Source organism: Camelus bactrianus, chromosome 3, assembly GCF_048773025.1.
Source record: "Camelus bactrianus isolate YW-2024 breed Bactrian camel chromosome 3, ASM4877302v1, whole genome shotgun sequence".
Classification (NCBI taxonomy): domain Eukaryota; kingdom Metazoa; phylum Chordata; class Mammalia; order Artiodactyla; family Camelidae; genus Camelus; species Camelus bactrianus.
The window spans coordinates 23,486,119-23,504,894 of record NC_133541.1 but is presented as its reverse complement, the minus strand read 5'-3'; the positions used below and the strand labels follow the sequence as shown (position 1 = coordinate 23,504,894).

At 39.2% G+C, this 18,776-nt stretch overlaps 1 protein-coding gene across 3 annotated transcripts in view; it reads right to left on the bottom strand.

The window, feature by feature from the left end:
- Positions 1–18,776, bottom strand: part of CDH6 (cadherin 6) — a 121,229-nt gene that overhangs the window by 89,951 nt on the left and 12,502 nt on the right. Inside the window, exon 1 of one of the 3 annotated variants that reach the window (XM_074356639.1) lies at positions 13,975–18,610. The exons of the other annotated variants lie outside the window; for them this stretch is intronic. The gene's annotated coding sequence lies outside the window, so the exon portion shown is untranslated. Of the gene's footprint in view, positions 1–13,974; positions 18,611–18,776 lie in introns of those variants that run through there. 3 annotated transcript variants of the gene reach the window in all.

The following is an 18,776-nucleotide window of genomic DNA, read 5'->3' as shown; positions in this document are numbered from 1 at the left end:
GATGTCAGGCCCACTGAAACACTCAGTAAATGTTGATAATTATTCTTTCATTATTATTTATCACCACTACTGCCAACACCACTATCAGCATTCTGGATAGATTTTCTCTATGCAGCACTGCAGTGTTTCTCAACAACTGGGTATAGCTTTTAAAAAGGAATTATTTGGGAAGATACATTTTAACTCTTTTATAGGATTTCAAACTTCAGCCTTCTCAATGAAAGGCTCATCAAAATACCCATCCCTTTTCTTTGGCCTCATTCATTCATTAGTAATCATTATGTTGGACACAGTTAAATATGCATTTCATCCAGAGACGCCTACAGGGAATCCAATGCAACATACACCAGCAAAACCAAAATGTAATGTTAATGGAAATTAATGAAAGACAAATCATTCTATAGCACACTAATGAGTTTTTTAAGAATTAAATCACCGAAAGCTGCACATTTCACAAAAAATTACTAAGAAGAATAAAATAAGAATCTCATTAACTATTTAAAGTACTGGATTTATAAACCTCCTAAGTTCCAAATTAGAGAGCACAAGTATGTTTCCCAGAAGGAGGGATAATGTTCCAAAGCTTCCGTTTTCCCCAAATCCTAATTTTATTAGCAGCAAAGTAATTAATTTTTGTGACAACAAATTCTTCAAGGAGAAAGAAATACTAAGCCAGACCCATGAAGGCAAAGTGGTTCAACAAAAGGAGATGAGAATACATCAAGGGAGCCTTAAGAGCAATTTTTATCCTCCACTATGAAACTACGTCCTTAAACCTGGTTCACTTTCAAAGGGCTTCTAAATGAATATCTACTGCTCAAAAGATAAAGATGGTCTCCATAAGCTTGCAGACATACACTTGGGGAAGAAAATGGGAGGGATTTCTTTTCAGGTGCTGAAAGACATTGTATAGGTTAAAGGAGTGAAGAGATTGCTAGAAAGAAAACTCTGTGTGTGTGTGTGTGAGAGAGAGAGATAGGACTGAAGGTGTTGCAGAAGGACAGACTTCATTATCTCAAAAAATCAGGACTTTGCAAGAGAATAACGTAGTCTCTTGAATATTTAATGATCATAGCATTAATCAGGATAATGCACAAGATTAATAAAAACAGAAGGTGACCTAAAATTTATGTTAGATTGGCTTAATTTCATTTTTGCTATGTGCAATTAACGAATAGAGGCTATGTGGAATTAGACAGACTGTGATTTAGGTTATAAAACCATTATCAACTAATTGTCCCAACTTAAGTAAGTTTCTTAACTTCTTTGTATCTCAATTTTCTCATCTGTATAATGAATCTAAATATTTATATATTTATGTCTTAAAAATACTGAGAAGATTAAGTGAGATAAAGTGTACTAAAGTCTTAGCATTGAACTTGGCACTCAGGAGGAGATTCTCATACAGATATCTGAGTCATCAAAAGAAAATATTTTCATGTTAAGCTCAATATAATGTCCTCTTTTGGAATGTTTTTTAAATTGAAAAACTTTCTGTAGCATTATCCTCTGCAAAGTAAAATGCATAAAATTTGATATGAGTAACAATAGAAAAATAAGGGACTCATATCTAATTTGCTCTCTCTGATTTATGTGCAGGGCTAACTCTTATATCTATATCAATCACTTTTGTAAGATGGCAGAATTACATTCTTAGAGTAAGGAAAAATTGATTTTAAAGAATGTTCACTTGATGTGAGAGTTTGATCATTGTATATAATATATTAAAAGCTATATATTTCAAATATTAAAACACCCCTAAAAGTAGCGAATGTCCTTATCCAAAAAAAGGTAAGTTATTTGGGTTGTTTTAAGATTTATTTTTCTTATAAGGAGTTTTATAAAAAACTTGGTTTGGAAAATCATTTCCACTCTTATAAATACAATGGGAAAAGTATTTCATACTTTTATTGAAAATGCAAAAAGAAAGACAAATTACACGTACTGAGAGCTTACTAACTGAAGAAAGCATCACCGATGGTCTTGCATATAGTTTTACCTAAAATCCGTGCACAAAATACAGCAGTTGTGATCTCTCTTTTTGCAGATAAAAAGAACTAAAATTTAAAGAACCTGGGGAGCCACCTATCTCAAAGACTCACAACTAGTAATGGCCAATTTGGAAGTGTAATAGTTGTATAATACTCTACAACCCAAGTTTTTCTTACTACATTCATCATCCTGCCTTTCCTTGACAAGCCTCCTTCCAACACTTTAAACAAACAATATTCATACTGATTAGCTGATTAACGTTCCTGAATCTGTTAACTCAAACTTTTCATAAGAGCGATGTCATTTATTTTATTTTGTAGATGAACAAATGATGAATTAAAATACCAAGTGCAAGATGGCACATCGTCATCAAATTCTATCACAACTCTCAGTCGAGTTTTCTGATTCTTTCCAATTCCTCGCAAAAGTCATCAGTCTTTGATGACAGCCTTCTCTCAAGTGTGTTTTAATAAAGTGTTTAATAAAGGATGATAAAAGTCTTCATCAATGATGTGAATTTTCTGAGTATCTGGAGAACTGTTCCCACTTAATCCCAAGATTCTATGACTCGGAGATGTTATGCATTCATTCTTTCGGAAAAGAATTAGAGTTGATTTCAGATGACCTAAATGAATGTGGGCTGAGTGCAAGACCAATAATAGGTTTCTGACTTTGGCCGACACAATCAACACTATTGGTATGTAAGGAAAAAATATTGATTCATTTCAACCAGTCAGAAGTGTTTACTTTCTAAAGGGTTCTGGCAGTGAGCTGGAGAGCTTGACTAGCGAGTGAGGAGTGACTGGGGACAAACTGAGTTGCTACAGTTGACAAAGGAGTTTGTCAAAGTGCAGCCAGGCTGTGCTTGCATAATGAACAACCAAGACATCTATTAAATCGAATTCTGTTCAAGAGATTCAATTTGCATGACAAACTACATGGTTTCCATTTAAATGTTTTCCCCCTGCACACTGCCTGTCCAGGATAGGGTGAGAATTCAGGCAAGACAGCAGACGCTAAAGAGGAGGAAAAATCTAGAAGATTTAAGGATGATGTTTCATGGAAAAAGATCCTTTCAGTTCTTAAACTGGATCAAGCACATTCTCCTCTTCAGTCCTTACCCATACTGTCTCTCTTTCTGGAACCTTCTATCCATCTCGATTTCTGGTACCCTCTATGCATCTCCACCTTGTTTTCTCTGGGCTTCCTCCATTTTATCCTTCAGATTGGGGAATAAAATATTACTACTTCAAAGAGGTCTTTCATGATTTCCCCCTTATTCTCTGTCATTTCACCCAAGTCTGTCTTCTTCACAGCACATTTTATAGTTTTTAAATAACATATGTATTTATTGAATTGTTTATTTGTTTACCCCTTTTTCCTTCCTCTACATTATAAGCTTCTCAAGGACAAGGACTATGTCTATTTTACTCATCAGTGTATACTTATCTAGCTCAGTTCCTGGTACTTAGTAATGCCTCACAATGAAATGAATACACAGATGAGCGAATAAATGGAGTATATGGCCATCCTCACTTAATCAACTACATTAACTCTATGAGATAATATGAGATGCAAAGATTGTGCTGGAATGTGTTTATGAAGTTAAAATATTCTAGACACTTTTAAATGGATTTAGCATATCTGTTGGAGTTGGTCCTGCTTCCTGAGTTCTCACATTAAAAAAAAATCAGTATTTGCTTTAATTTTGGCAAATATGGACAATATTGTCTCATTAATTCAAAAGAGAAAAAAGAAACTAGTTAGTAGGTAGACCTTTGATACTAGGGCTACACCCTGACAAAGCCCTCTGGTGCTCTCCCACCTGGATGGTTTGCCACAGGAAATATGAAGCACTCCCTTTAATCATGGATGTCTACAAAGAATTACATTCTCATTCTGATTTAATAAGATTAGACTATACTATGCAAAAAATGAAAAATACAGATTTTGGGCAATTTTAGTATATATCTGAGTTTTTCCTTTTAAGGCTAAAGTCCTACAATTATGTGTGGAAACTAGCAGGAGAGCTGCAGCTTTTTCATGCTGTATTTAACGGGCTTTCCATTTCACCACATGGATTCTAGGTGGAGAATGATCTCCTGGACTAAACAGATTCTCAGGCTTGATAAACAGTGCTTAGGAAGTAATTTGAACTTTAACAAAAATGCTTTGTTTATTAATTTGTCCATTCACTTACTCAATATTTACTGAATGCTTCCTAGGTCCCAGGCATTGTTCTAGGTGCTGGAGACCCAACAGGGGACAAGGTATAGCCAGTTATTTTCCCTTATAGAACTTAGAATCAGTCGGTGGGGGGGCAGGGAAGAAAATACACATGTGAACATATGAGTAAAGATCACTTTGGGATGAGAAGTTCCGTGAAGGAAATGAAATGAGATGATGTGATGGAGTATCTTGGGTGAGCTACTTAGAGCTGAGACATGAATGATGTGAAGGAGGCAGTTGTATGTTGAGCCTGGGAAGGGTTCCAGAGACAGAGCAGTAAGAGCAAAGGTGTTCTAGTGTCATAGGGTTGCAGGTGTTATAGTGGGAAAAGGTTTTGAATGTTTGGTGTATTAGCCAGGGTTCTCAAGAGGAGCAGACCCAACAAGATGTCTGCCTGCCTATCTATCTATCTATCTATCTATCTATCTATCTATCTATCTATCTATCTATCTATCTATCAGGATTTATTTTAGGGAATTGGCTCATGCAATTACGGAGGCTTGGTGAGTCTAAAATCTGATGGGTAGACTGGCAGGCTGGAGACTCAGGAAAGCGTTTCAGTTCAAGTCCAAAGGCCATGTGCTGGCCGAATTCCATTTTGCCTGTGGGTTGAACTGGGGAAGATAGAAGGTGTTAATCTTTGTTCTCTCAAGGCCTTCAATTGATTGGATGAGGCCCATTCACATTACAGAGAGTGATCAGCTTTATCCAGAGTCCACCAATTTTAAAGTTAGACTCATCCAAAAATCACTTTCACAGAAACGTCCACAGTCCTGTTTGACTAACTATATGGGCATGGTGGCCTAGCCAAGTTGACACATAAAATGATCATATTTGCGAAAGAAAAAGAGGTTAAATGTTACTGACGCACAGTGCACAAGGAAAAGGGTGGTGGACAATGAGGGCAGGTGTGTGCAGTGGGAATCACTGAAGCTTTGGAAGCCACGTGAGTAACATGAACTGATTTAATTTTACAGATGTATCTTTCTGTGTGTTGAGGCTGGATTTCACAGGAGCAGGAGAGAGTAATTAGGGAGACAAGTTTGGTGGCTTCTGTGGTAGTTTAGGCACAAGGAAATGGTGATTTGGACTTAGCTTCTGCAAGTGGTGGGAGAGGAAACGAGAAGGATTCTGGGCATATGTGGGAGCAGGTGTGCCTGGCCACCGATGGACGGAATGTTGGGCTAACTCAAGGCGGGCCCAGGAAAATGGGAAAGTGGGAGGCACGTATTTCAGAATTTCCTCTCAAAATAAATGGGAGCGTGTGCAGTTATCTTTAAAACCAAAAAGCCCCTGTGTTTCTCATATCTACAATTTATACCAGTAAAATAGGTTCTTTGTTAAATGGATGAAATTGCAGTACATTTGGAATTACTTACGCATGTTTTACTTTAATTAACTATAAATCTTTAAGACATGTGAGATAAATCTCTTTCAGGTACAGTTTTCTTTTAGCTATAATTTAAAATACAACAATTCAGTATTGTGCACTTTTTTTTGTTTTTGTGAATTTCTCTACTTATAAAATGTCTAATTGCATCATTGGACAATATATTATAATTAAGTTTAAAATAGTAATGTTATAAAAAGATATTGCAAGTATATTTCAAGTTAGTAGTTCCACAATTATAAATGCTTTGCAATTTCAAATGTATTATAATAATAATATTATTTAGAAATTTGGTTATAAAAATGAAATAAAATAAACTTAAAATCTTTAATGATAATGGAAAAAACAAGTGCCTCCTCTGTTTAAGCAAAGAAACTTCCACATGCCTAATTCCAGTACCATCTATCCTTACGCTCAATTTATATCTGTATTTAAGCTAAATATATCTTAAGGCTTTTTCTACTTTCAAAAACTGGTTTAAATTTTTGGAGAGTGATTAGATCTATCTAAATAGCAGAATAGGAAGCCATGTCCTAAATCCAAAGTTACTTAAAATATTAATAGAAGGAAAACTGTGCTTCGGACTGGGATTTGTTTACTTGCTGCTGGGAACTTGATATGGTAACCTGTGTATACCCTCTGGTTAAGCTGAGTAGTGTTCAAACTCCACATCTTTTACCCTTTCCTTGTTACCTTCCCACCTAAAGACCCGGTTCTTTGAAGTGAGGGAGGGTGTCTTATTGATCACAACATCTCAGTGTCTGGCATGGTATCTGAGCCAGGCTCTTATTAAGATGCTCAATTAATAGTCCTGAAAAAACTGATTCACTCAATTCATTTGTGAGTGTTCAGTTATTTATTTAGAAAAATCTAGACTCAGTTTCTCAAACTGTAGATTGTGACCCATTAGCTGGTCCAGAAACCAAATTAGTAAGTCTGAAGAGAATTTAAAAATAATTAAATGGAATAGTATATCATAGAACAGACAGCTTTGCATGTAGTAAATTTCTTTTTTTTGATGAAGCTTTTAGGTTATAAACATATGTGAATATGTACATTCGGTTGTGATGTAAAATGTATTTCTTACTGTGTGTTGTTTTTGCATTCAAAAAGTTGGTCTAGGTTTTAAAGTTAAAAAGATTATTTTTTTAAAAAAGGATCCAAATTTATGAAAATTATGCCTAATAGTAGGAGACAGACAGGGACTATATGGGAAGATTGAGGCCATGTTGACTATTCAACACACAGAACACAGAAATAAAACAGATTCCATTTCATTTAACAAGTATATACTGTGCACTTACAAATGCCCTTGATTAAATACTGTGAGGAATATAAAAATACCTAAGAGAAGGTCCCTCTGCTCAAAGAGCATGAGAATACCCAGCAAGAAGAACTATGTGTATCCAGTCCAGCTATAGCCTTACAATCAGGAAAAGGTTATGGAATTTTTTTTTCTCCTCTTCTCTACTACTATTTCCAAATTTCATAACTCAGGCTCTTAGTACTACACTTCAAATAAATTATAAGTTAATCAGCATTTGTGGGCTAGCCTAGGAATCAAACTGTCATTTATTATTTGGTTCTCATGGACAACTGAGTTTTAAATGCATTTTTTTGTATAAAACCTTGTTCCTAAGTTGGAGGTTGCTCACACACACACACACACACACACAATTCTTTTTTCTTTTTTTTTGGTAGTAGGGCTTGCTGTATTAGAGCAGGAGATGGCAGACTTTTTCTCTAAGGAGTCAGAAAGTGAAGATTTTAGGCTTTGTGGCCACATGATCTCTGTTGCAGCTACTCAGCTCTGCTGTTGTAGTGTGAAAACAGCCATAGATAATACATGAATGATTTGTTACAATAAAATTATATTTATGGGCACTGAAATTTGAATTTTATATAATTATCATTGAATACTAATCTTTTAATTTTTTTCCCAGCCATTTAAAAATGTGAAAACCATTCTTAGCTTGCAGGCCATACAAAAACAGGCAGTGGCTGGATTTGGCCTGAGAGCCTTAGATTGCTGACTCCTGTATTAAAAGCAACAACGGATTTTTGTCCCAAGAGATTTACTGAAATGGTTTTGTGCAACTGAATCAAGAAAATAAGCTTTAGATTGCAAACAAATTTCTTAAGCCCAGAAACTGTCTCATTTATTTTTTTTAAACCTCAACTTCTCAAAAAAAAAGTCAGATATAAGTTATAAAAATGTATTGAAAGTGCGTAAATGAATTATTTAAGTAATACAGTAGGCTGCTTGGTAGAATTTGCAAACATGTAAGACCTCTTTATACTTCTGGTGTAGGGGGCATAGGTTTTGAAAAAAATCAAAAAGCTTTCTTCTCTTCACAATGGTAACTATGTTTTACAGTACAGCCATTGTCAGGAAAAACAGGTTTTAGGTCATCTTGTCTCCTGGTTCCCATGTGGAGCTTTTCCCTTGACTGTCAAATCTGATGATACAGGTTTGATTTTATGAAGGGAGCTGGCTGGTTTCCATGTGTGTGTGTGTGTATGTGTGTGTGTGTGTGTGTGTGTGTGAGTGCGTGACTGGAGGATCCAGGAGTCATGTTTTTACTTGTACAGAATAATCATCAATCAATATCATCATCATCAAATAATACTATTAATCAAAATGGCCAAGATTTATTGAGTACCTATTGTGAGCCAAGAACCATGTGATGGCCTTACAACGCATCTCATTTAGTCCTCACAATAATTTCAAGAAGTAGGATATTGAATGAAAATGATAGGGATTGAATGATTTATTCAAGGTCACATGGATGGTGGGAATCCACATAAGACTGACTCCTAAACTTAGTCACGCCTGAATCCGCTTATTTGTGGCAGCGCTCTTTAGTTTAGACCTGGAAACTTGAAAGTCTGTTTTGGAATGAGTAATGAGTCTCCTGCACACCATCTGTAGAATTCTCAATTTACCTAACTTTATTAGAGTTAAATTTGATTGGGCTACATCTTCAAAGCACTGATTTGCTCTAATCAGCATTATTTTACATGGTGGAACCGAACTGGGCCCAAGCTATTTGGTTTTACATTTTCTATTGCCTAAATAGTGACACTTCCCCCAAATTTACCAATTTCACTGCATTCTTGATGGCATGTTTTCACTAACAAAGTTAAATGTTTTAACTTATTTCAGGGATATTGAAGAATGGGTTGAATAATACTCATACCTGCAACGATTTATTATATATAGCTCAATAAAGGTAATATCTAATTCTATGTGATATTGTATTTAAAGGATTTAAAAATTCATTAAATATTTGCAATGAAAAAGTAAAGTATCATGTAAACCATCACTAACTAGTTGATTGGTGCTTACCAAAGGGCTTTTCTTGTAATTATAGTTAAAATATATTAAAGTTAGTGATAGATATCATTCTAGGGAATATTCAGAGAGAATTATAGTAGAGAGGAATTTATAGGTCTCATTTTTGCCAATTTTATCCAAAATTGGGTAAAATATCTTCTCAGCAGCAGTACTGTAATTTCAGTTGTAGCAACTAGATAGAAAACAATTAAATCTAATCACTGTTATATGTGTGACTTGATCCATTTCCATTGGATTTCAGGAATGAGCTAATATGAATTGCAATGTTTTTTACATCAAAGTTTCAAACTTTTTTATGCTAGACATTTTGAAAGTAGCAAGAGGAAAGTCATAGTATAAAATCATTCAAAATTGTCAGTTTATATGAGTTTCCAAAACTTTACTAGGATATGCTCACATTTTTCATTAATTTCAGGTCAAGATTTATCTGCAATCAGTAAATAAAGGCTTACAGAAATGTAGTTCCATTGCCAAACGCCTTAGCTTCAAATGTGATTTTCTCCCAAAGTGATTTCTTTTAGATACAATGCAATTTCTTTCTGATCCTGGGCATATGGGCCTATGCTAATATGAAATGGTGTCTTAGAAAGGTTATTTTGTTTTCTGCAGAGAGCAGTCATCTTTTGACCTATATTCAATATGTGACACAGATCTGGTTGTGCAACAACCATTAGCCTCACCCGAAATCCCTAGTTGGAGGTCAGGGCTCAGGTCAGGGACCATTACTCTTGGGTGTCAGAGCTAAACTTAATTAATGCCTTTAAAAATATATGGATGATATTTTGTTCCCCTTAAGATGCATGAAAATGGCCTGCAGGATTTAATCCTGAAAAACGTCAAAAACAAGAATGACTTGGTTGTTTGATATGCCCCTGTGACCTCTTTCTGAAATCATCAGCACTGCCCAGTGCGTTTGGCTTTTTCCTGGCCTGCTGTGCTGTCCAGTTTCTGTTGTTGTTGTTATTTTGCTTTTTGTTAAGGTACAGATTCCTTCCGTGCACCTTTCTGGCCCTCAAGGCACCCTCTAGGAAGCCATCATCTTTTGAAGACGGGCCCTCCCCTTTCACGCTGCTGCAGAACCCAGGAAGGCCACGGGGTGGAGAGTTACAAAGAGAAGGGCTTGGGCTCACAGTTCGGAGGAACAATGGTGGTTTCTACGGTGCCAATGGGCAGAGAGGGGAACACTTCTTGTGAGCTGGTCTGAAATGTTTAGCAATCATTTTCCAATGAGAATTGGCAGTTGCCTGCTGGGACGAAATGTTATGTCAGCAAAGGTGTCAAGAGAACAAGAGAGGTTTCTGAAGAAAGTAACTGGCAGATCAGATAGGGCTGGGGAAACAGAGAGGTGCTGGGGAGGGCAAGAGGAAGAGGGCAAGGTGCTATCTAGCAGATAGCTTTAAAAGTAATTTTTATCCAGCATTATTTAAGAGCCTTTCAGAAAGCAGATCCCCCTTTCCCAGAGGCATCTGCCAACTGACAGTACAACAGGAAAAGAGGAAACTACTTCCGAAAAGCCTTTTTAAAAAAGACTTTTAGAGGCTGTTAAAAAGACATACAATCACATTCTGCTTAAACCTGTTTAAGCAGCAGTTTACTGCTCAGGCTGGGCTTCCTCTACTTAACAGTCTGTTGTTTTCCGTTACCCACCATCCCACCACCCACTCTCCAGAGCCCTTCACCCAACAGCTTAGCAGCAGCTCTGTTTTCTGGCTGAGCTCCACACAGGATGGAGACACCAATATCTAGTTCTCTTGTGTGTGGTCTGGAGATGTAGTTTTCATTTTAGCCCTTTCATTCTTGCAGTAAACGGTACACTGCTTCACCTCTGAATGTCTGAGATTTGTATTGCTTGGGAGATTCTCCAATGGGTGTATTGCAGCCTTCCTTCTGTGCTTTCATTGTTTGGGTTCTAATGTCCTTTCCTATCATCCATTATCCAGCCGGTGAAGTAGCTTGCATCTGTGCTTTCTGATTTGAGGAAAATGCATTGTGTTCCCTACCAGTCCTTTTTGAGAATTTGCCTGGAGATGTAAAGTTTTCAGTGAAGGAAACAAGCATTATGCTCATCATTGTATCTGCTGTCACTAGCATATAGTAGGCAAGCCATAAATACTCACTGAAAATAGGAATGAACAAATAAATGATTGTGAATATGAATGGATGAATGGCCATCAGAAGAACAGTAGTTGGGAACAGCAAAGGGAGGTGTTCAGGGGCACATAGTTGGGCTATAAAAACACCTTCAACCAGCCTTTTATTTAAACATCAAAGTAAACTTTGTATGAAAGAGGTTCATGCACATATATGCAGCCCTAGGGGACAGCAAGCTTAAGCCCGCTGGCTTCCAGTACCAGCCTTGATTTTTTTAGAATTGTAACTCATTCCCCCCATTTTTTAATATGCAAATACTTTTTAGGGGAATGTTTTTCCTGAAAGCAGAGTTTTGGAGCAGCAAAGAGAGAAAGAAGGAGAACCGATACAAGAAAGCGTTCTCAAGGTGGCCACCACTGCATGGGATCTTCCCAGAAACCCTCTGAAACGCATCTCAGGACCATCTCTCCTGAGGAAGAAAGGGAGAAACACTTCTCCATAGGCTCCCACCACTGATTTGTCAAAGGTTCACCTCCTGGAACAAATTGCCCGTACTCCTGTGTTGTATACAGTGTAGCAGACAACAGGTTCCTGTGGTGTCTCACTCTGTGGCATCAACACAGAAGCCCCAGGGCAGAAGGGAAGGTGTGCATTTCCAAGAATTGGGTCAGAATTTGTGCAGAATTGGTTGTCATGGCAGTGGCAGGAATGAGAGTCAGAGGAAGTAAGGAGATCTGAAATGGTGCAGGAGCGGTATCTGATACAATCCCCAAAACTAATATACCACCTGTAGTCACTCACTGTTTTTAGGGAAAAAATGTGAAACCACTTAAATCTGAATTAATAATTTGAAAACTAGAATAAGCATTGTGTTTAATAATATAAGTTGAGCATACCGCTAGTAATACCATATCACAGAGTTCGAGAAATAGAGAATTAGACTCATCTGGCTCTGTGTGTCTCTGTGTGTCTTATTTTTGATGAACAGATTGTTTTCAGGAGATCTTAAAATTGGAGACCTGCCAGGAGAGACCTGCAGTTCCAACGGTTTTCTCCATTCATGTTAGGGGAATGACTGCGAAGGAATTGACCTGGGCTTGGTGTAGCGCTACCTGAATTAGATTTCTGGGAAATCTAATGCCAGCTACAGAAGTGCCCCAACTGAGGAATTTAGGGATGAACCAGAGCCTCAGAGAAAAAGCATGTTAGCTGAAGTTGTACCAATATCAGGGGTGGAGTACGTACACATTAATCTTTCATGATCTACCAGAGAAAGCCTCAATCTTTTTGCTTGCACGTCAAAATAATACTGAAAAAAAATCTATGTATTTCTTCATATTAATAGTTAAAAACATTTTACTATCAGCTTAAGCTGTTTTAAAGAACGTAATTTCTGGCCAATTGTAAATATTAACACTAAAACAAGCTATCAAATCACTCTGAAAATTTTCCGATGGAATCTTAATACAATAGCAATTCAATGGCCACAATACCTCAACTAAAAATATGGGGATGAGATCATTTTCATAGTCAGAAATCTTATGCCATTCCTTTTGTTTATGAACTCATTTCGATTCAACTTTCCTCACATATTTTAATCTAAGGTAATTTTTATGCTTGATTGTCTTATACTGATCACATATACTCTGCAAAAATTATGTACATGAAATGAAATTTGGAATTAACATTTTCTGTAAGTCTCTAAGTAATACTAATTTTGTTCTGAATAGATTTAACTTTATTATTATTCTTATAACACAAAGCAACTTAATTGCAAATTTTTATAGTTGTATAATTTTATTTATAAACATAAAAGTAAACCTTATATGGAAAAGGATCATGCACATATATGCAGCCCTATGGGACTTGCAAGCATAAGACCCGCTGGCCTCCAGTGCCAGGCGACCCCTGGGTAGCAGTCACAGAAATCAGAGCTCCAGATGAGGGTATGTATAAGCCCTGTCTGGAAGATACCCCTGAGCTGCAGGGAGGCAGAGGTCAAGTGCAGATGGCGTGTACTGGCCTTCCATCCCTAAGAGCGCATCAGTTCCCTGAGAGCAGGGCCCTAGGCCTCTAGTTCTGGGCCAGATCTGAAACCTGCCCCTCAAGCCCAATCTCCAGGCCAAGCAAATGAGCCTCTTTCTCAGAAGACGGAGGTGCAGGGAGAGGTATGGGAGAGGAGGCGGTGGGGGTGGGGCAAAAGGTTGAGGGAGGGGGAGGGTTGAGGAAGGGGAGGAAGGGGAGAAAGGGGGTGGGGGCACGCGTGTGTGGACCATCCCACTGCGCAGTGTCCAGGTTGGGGGCCAGTAACTGTCTCCTCCCGCCGGACCCAGGAACGCAAGCCCCCGGCCACCAAAGCCAGGAAACCGGGGCGTGTCCCAGCCTCGCACACTGGGGCACCAGGCGCCCGTCTAGGGTCCCTTCTAGGAGACACGGCGCTTGGGACGCGGAGGAGGGCGAGCGCCTAGATGAGAAGATGGCGCCCCCAGCTGGGGCGCGGCAGAGAGAGCTCGGAGGTGTGCCCGGAGGCCCCCTCTGGGGAAGCGCCCCGACAGCCCCACGTGTGAGCCAGCCGGCCGCCGGCGCCTCAGGCCCAAGCCAAGCTGCGAGAAGACGCGCGTCTCCCGCCCGAGGCCCGCGCCTCGCGGAGGCCAGCGCCGCGCCTGCGGCAGGTGAGTCCGCGCGCGCGCCGCCAGCCCTTTGGGAGCGCTTCCTCCCCTAGCTCAGCCCCCTGGGTCTGCTGCACTGGAGCCCGGGGGTTTTCAAAGGTGTTTTGGGGGCTCCCCTCAGGCGCAGGTGCGAGGTGGGGCTCACACCCTTCCCTCCTCAGGGAGAGGCTCGGGTTGCGCGCTCCCGCCCCGCTGCGGCGCGGGGGGCTGGCGTTCCTAGCGGGATGGGTCCCCGCCTCTCCTACCTGCCTCCGGGTGGGCCTTCGCCAGGAGCTGCTCAGCCAGCTTTGAGGTTTTCTTCCGAGGAATCCCTCCACACGTAGGTGGATTCACTGCGTCCGTGGGCGGAGGTGAGGTCGGGGCCCTCTGGCGTCGCCATCTTGGCGCAGAACCTCAGGCCCCCCGTTGTGTTGGAGGTGTTTCGGTGTTTCGGTGGCGGAGCTGGCTTGCGTGCGTGCGTGTGTGTTCTCACACCAGTGCCGCGTGTTTCCGATGCCACAGTTGTGATCTCTTGCGTTTTTCCTGCGCGCACTACCACATGCACAGGGCAGGCTGGCCGTCAGGTTAGAATGAGATCCACAAGCCAAGACAACGCCGTGCTGAACAGAACTCGAATCTACCATTTTTAGTTCATTCTGGCTGCAGTTCACACCTTTGCAAGCCCCCCCCCCCCCATCTCCGGTTGCAGATTTTCTGGGGAACTGTGTTGAATTTAAGCCACATTTGGCACATGCACTGTGTCAGCCCAAACACGTTTCCGTGAGTAGAATTATGGGCATGCTGCCCCCAGTGACACATTACATTGGTGACATAAAAAATGTGATGCTTCGTCCCAATTAGTGAAATTAAAAAAAAAAAAAACTAGCAGCAGGTTAAAAATACCCAAGACCCTCAAGCTGATGGAAAATTTGGAAGAAATGATGATAACAACAACAGCAGCAGGAAAAAAAAAACACCTAACAGTTTTGAGGTGCATCCTACATGCTTGGCATTGTCTTAGTTGCTCCTCACAACACGCTTTTGAAGTTGAAACTACCATTATCATTTTATAGGCGAGAACTGCACTAAGAGTAACATCCAACAGGGTCACCTGCCCACTGGGAAGGTTTTGTACATACACAGTTGGCCTGGGACTGCCATTGTCATTCAGGAGTAGGACATTTTAAGAGCTCAGTGATAAAGAAGCCCCCTTTCCTCAAAATTTCACATATAACTCATCTCCTAATTAAAGTTGAAGCTTTTATGGTCATGGCTCCTTAATTCTGTCCCTAAATTGCTAGGCAAAAAAAAGACATTCTTGTCATAGTTAAGCTTTGGCGAAGTGAATTCACACTGTGGCAAGGTCAGTTCTGAAGGAATACAAATAAGACGAGGAAAAAAAAATGTAAGATTTTCGACTCTAACTTTATTACAGGATGTTTCTGTAACATCCTGTTGTGTGGCATACATCACGTCCACATAAAGGCATTTGTTTAAAAAAGAAAAGCAACCCCCAAACCCTCACTTTTGCCTTAAATTACCCAGATAGCAGGGCCAGCACTCTGTTTTCATTTTTGTATTTTATAATTATTCCACATACTGTTTTGACTTGGATTTAGATAAACATCTGCATTTCAGCTTAGTTGCCTTTCAAATAAAACCTAAAAGAAGAAAAATTCTTAAAGACAGATTTGGGATATTTTTAGTAAGGCAGAGAAAAGAAAATTGTTTTGTGATGCTATTTTTAAATAACACTTTTAAAGGTTTCTTAAAGCTCCAGTGGTTAGGACAGTGCTAAAGGCAAAAATGTTGCTTAAGAAAATACTTCAGAAAATGCTAGAAAAGTTAAAGCCCAGGCCAGGCCCCTCGAGACCAAGGAGAGTGCTCACATGGCAGGATGTCCTTTGAATCTCTTAAGGTTATTTTCTAAATGAGACTATGAGAACAAAATGAAATTATATTTTCCTTCCAGCTAGCTAAGCCTCAACTCCCTAGATGAAAAAAAATGTTTTCTTTTTGGACAGTGATGTATTTCTAGTCAGTCTATTCCCAAAACAAATACACTAGAAACCTCACTTCACACACAGAGTGAAATAAAAGATAGGAACAGAGGTCGTTCAAATGGTTTAGTGTCCTGCTAGCTGCCATTTTGCAGGTAACCCTCACCTGGTGGAAAAGGTCGATTCTGGTCTTACCTATTACTTCTAAAGCTATGCTTTATGAAACCGAATTCCATCCAGTCCATCACTTGCATAACACTTAGGTATTTCATTGAGAGCAATACTGATTCTCAGGGTTGAAATTGCAGTAGAGAGAGTTAGTTAACTACCTAGCTTCCATTTCTCATCTTTCTCCCTGATAGAATCCTAGTTTTGTCTAGATATCTTTCCTCCTCTGAACATACACACACACACACGAATCAAACCAAGGGAAGCTGATCCCAAGAATAGATCTTTAATCTAAAAAGCCAATTGGCACATGAGACTTCCCAGAAATTAATAATATCTTAAGAGTGGTCATATGTCCTGGACTGGCCCAGTCTGACTGAAGGACACTACCCTTAATCCTTGATTGTGAGAGACATTTATCTCTCTCTTCTGCTAGACAAGAATAAGGAAGAATGTAGGCCTGTCTCAAAGTTGGAGGGAAACCATTGGTTGAATGACATTGATGCTGCAGGTGGCAGGAGGGATAAATAGAAAGATGCTGAGTTTTTGATCATGCCTCTCATCCATGGATCACTTTGAGCCTGCTTTTCTATGAACTGTCTCTTAGGTAAAATGTAATTTTATTTATTTCTTAATCCAGTTTGAAATGGGATTTTTCTCTTACTCATAGCCCCAAACATCCTAATATACAGGCTGAAAATACTTGGTGAGAAAGAGTAAGAAATAATCAGATCTTTAAGATGCTGAACATGAATTACTGTAACTTACTTTTCTGATCGCCTTTCCTCTGTTAATAGGCTTACTTATTGGCTTCCCCTTTACCCCTGCTAGCTTAATCACTCCTGAAAATCCTTTAATTCCCTGCTTATCATTCTAAAATTGAGGATGTGAAGTGTGGGAGAGACTGCCCCTGCACAGTTTAGATGACTTGTGTTAACGCAAGGTTGAAAGTGTCAAGCAAAGGAATGGTGCAGAGTCAGAAAAGCAGTGTTGGGAATCACTTTCCTAACTTTTCTGAACCCCTAGTTCTACTCCGTTTCCTCGGAAGTTGTAATTTCCCATAGTGGTGAGGTGTAATAGACAAATTTGCCAGAATGTACCATAGTACCTTTTCTAATCTAGGAAATCCACTTACATAAAACTAACTTCAATTGATTAGTAAGTTTAAAATTCTCCCTGTACCTTTGGCTTTGGGCTGATGGATATCACATTAAATAGGGAGGTATAAAGAACATTATCCAGACCTCTCCCACTTCATCTCAGACCTCAGAAACATTTGGCGTGCTCAGACAGAGCTGGGCTGAACTGCACCTTTCATTGCCAAATAATATTCATGGAGATCCTATTCCATGCATTGACTGCCACTTAAGGAATGAAACAAGAATACATAATCAGCTGAATTTAATTCAATCTATTTTGTGCAGTCATGTTCAAGGTTACAACAAGGTACGTAGAATCTGGTATTAGACTTCCTGTGGAACCTCAAGAAACATTTCCAGGGTAGGAATTTAGGGGGAAATGATTTTGCTCATAAAAGAAGTACGTAAGAGTGTTCCATAGATTGTTTCATAGATTCCATTTGATGTACTACTGTGGGTGGATAATAAACCGAAAGATAACCAAGGTTTATCATACTAGCCTACACCAAAGAGAGAAAATGTACAGCCTCAGTTTTCACCCTGAACACATAAATAAAAACTCTTAACAATTCTGTGCCTTGGGATAGAGTGACCAAAGAAATTGCAACTTTTACATAAGAAAACATCCCAAATCAAAAATTCAAGTATTGTCTTAGGAGACCCATCAGTTACGTGGTCTGTAACCCTGTTTCAGACATTTGGCCAAAGGCACCAAGGTCATCTTGGGGATGTTACTCTTCTGGTAGGTGCATCCCCTTGGTCTGGACAGTCTAGGTGGCTGGCACTGACCTTTCTTGCTTCTTAAGTGTATTCCTACAATATGTCCAAAGGAAATCAGATTACGAGAAAAGAAAACTAACATTTAGCATGAATGATATAAAAGCACATAACTGTAGTCCAGAAGTTTATAATGAATACTCTCCATTTCTTCTTTCAACAGACATCTGAGGTGTTTTGCCATTTGTCAAAAACAGTGCTAGGCCTTGTTCTCGCGATGCTTACAGTGAGATAGATGAAACCTAGGCAGTCATGTAGAGACTTTTGAAATAATGTGTTTACAGTTGCACTGAGGCTAAGTAAAGTCTCTTTTAGGATCATGCAGTGAGAAATCTAAGCAGGGCAGGGCGGGTGAGTGGAGGTCAGGGAAAGTGTCCTGGAGAAACAGATTCTTGTCCTTTTCCCAGAAAATTCAATGAGATTTGGTCAGTGAGGAGTGAGGACACTGTAGGTGAGCAACCAGGATAGCTGTTTATTGGAACTGAGCTTGAATACATTCAAGCTCTAGGCTTGAATACATTAAACTCTAGGCTTAGCGATGGTAGATCCTAACCAATTTCATGACTGAAACACTCAGTCCTCACAGAATATCTATCTACTCATTGAATAAGTTTCTAAAATGGTAGTTTTTAACAGTCATATTTAATATGGGTTTACCTCTTTTTATTGCACCTCGCTTGATTGCACTTCCCAGATACTGTGTTTCTGCAGTTGGAAGGTTTGTAGCAACCGTGCATCAGGCAAGTCTATCAGTGTATCAGTGCCGTTTTTCCAACATCATTTGCTCACTTTGTGTCTTTGTCACACTTTCGTAATTCCTGCAATATTTCAAACCTTTTGCCAGCAAAAAGATTACAATTTGTGAGCGCTCAGATGGTGGTTAGCATTTTTAGCAATAAAGTATTTTTTAATTAAGATATATACTTTTTTTTAGACATAATGCTATTGTACACTTTAAGTAGAGTATAGTGTAGTGTAAACATA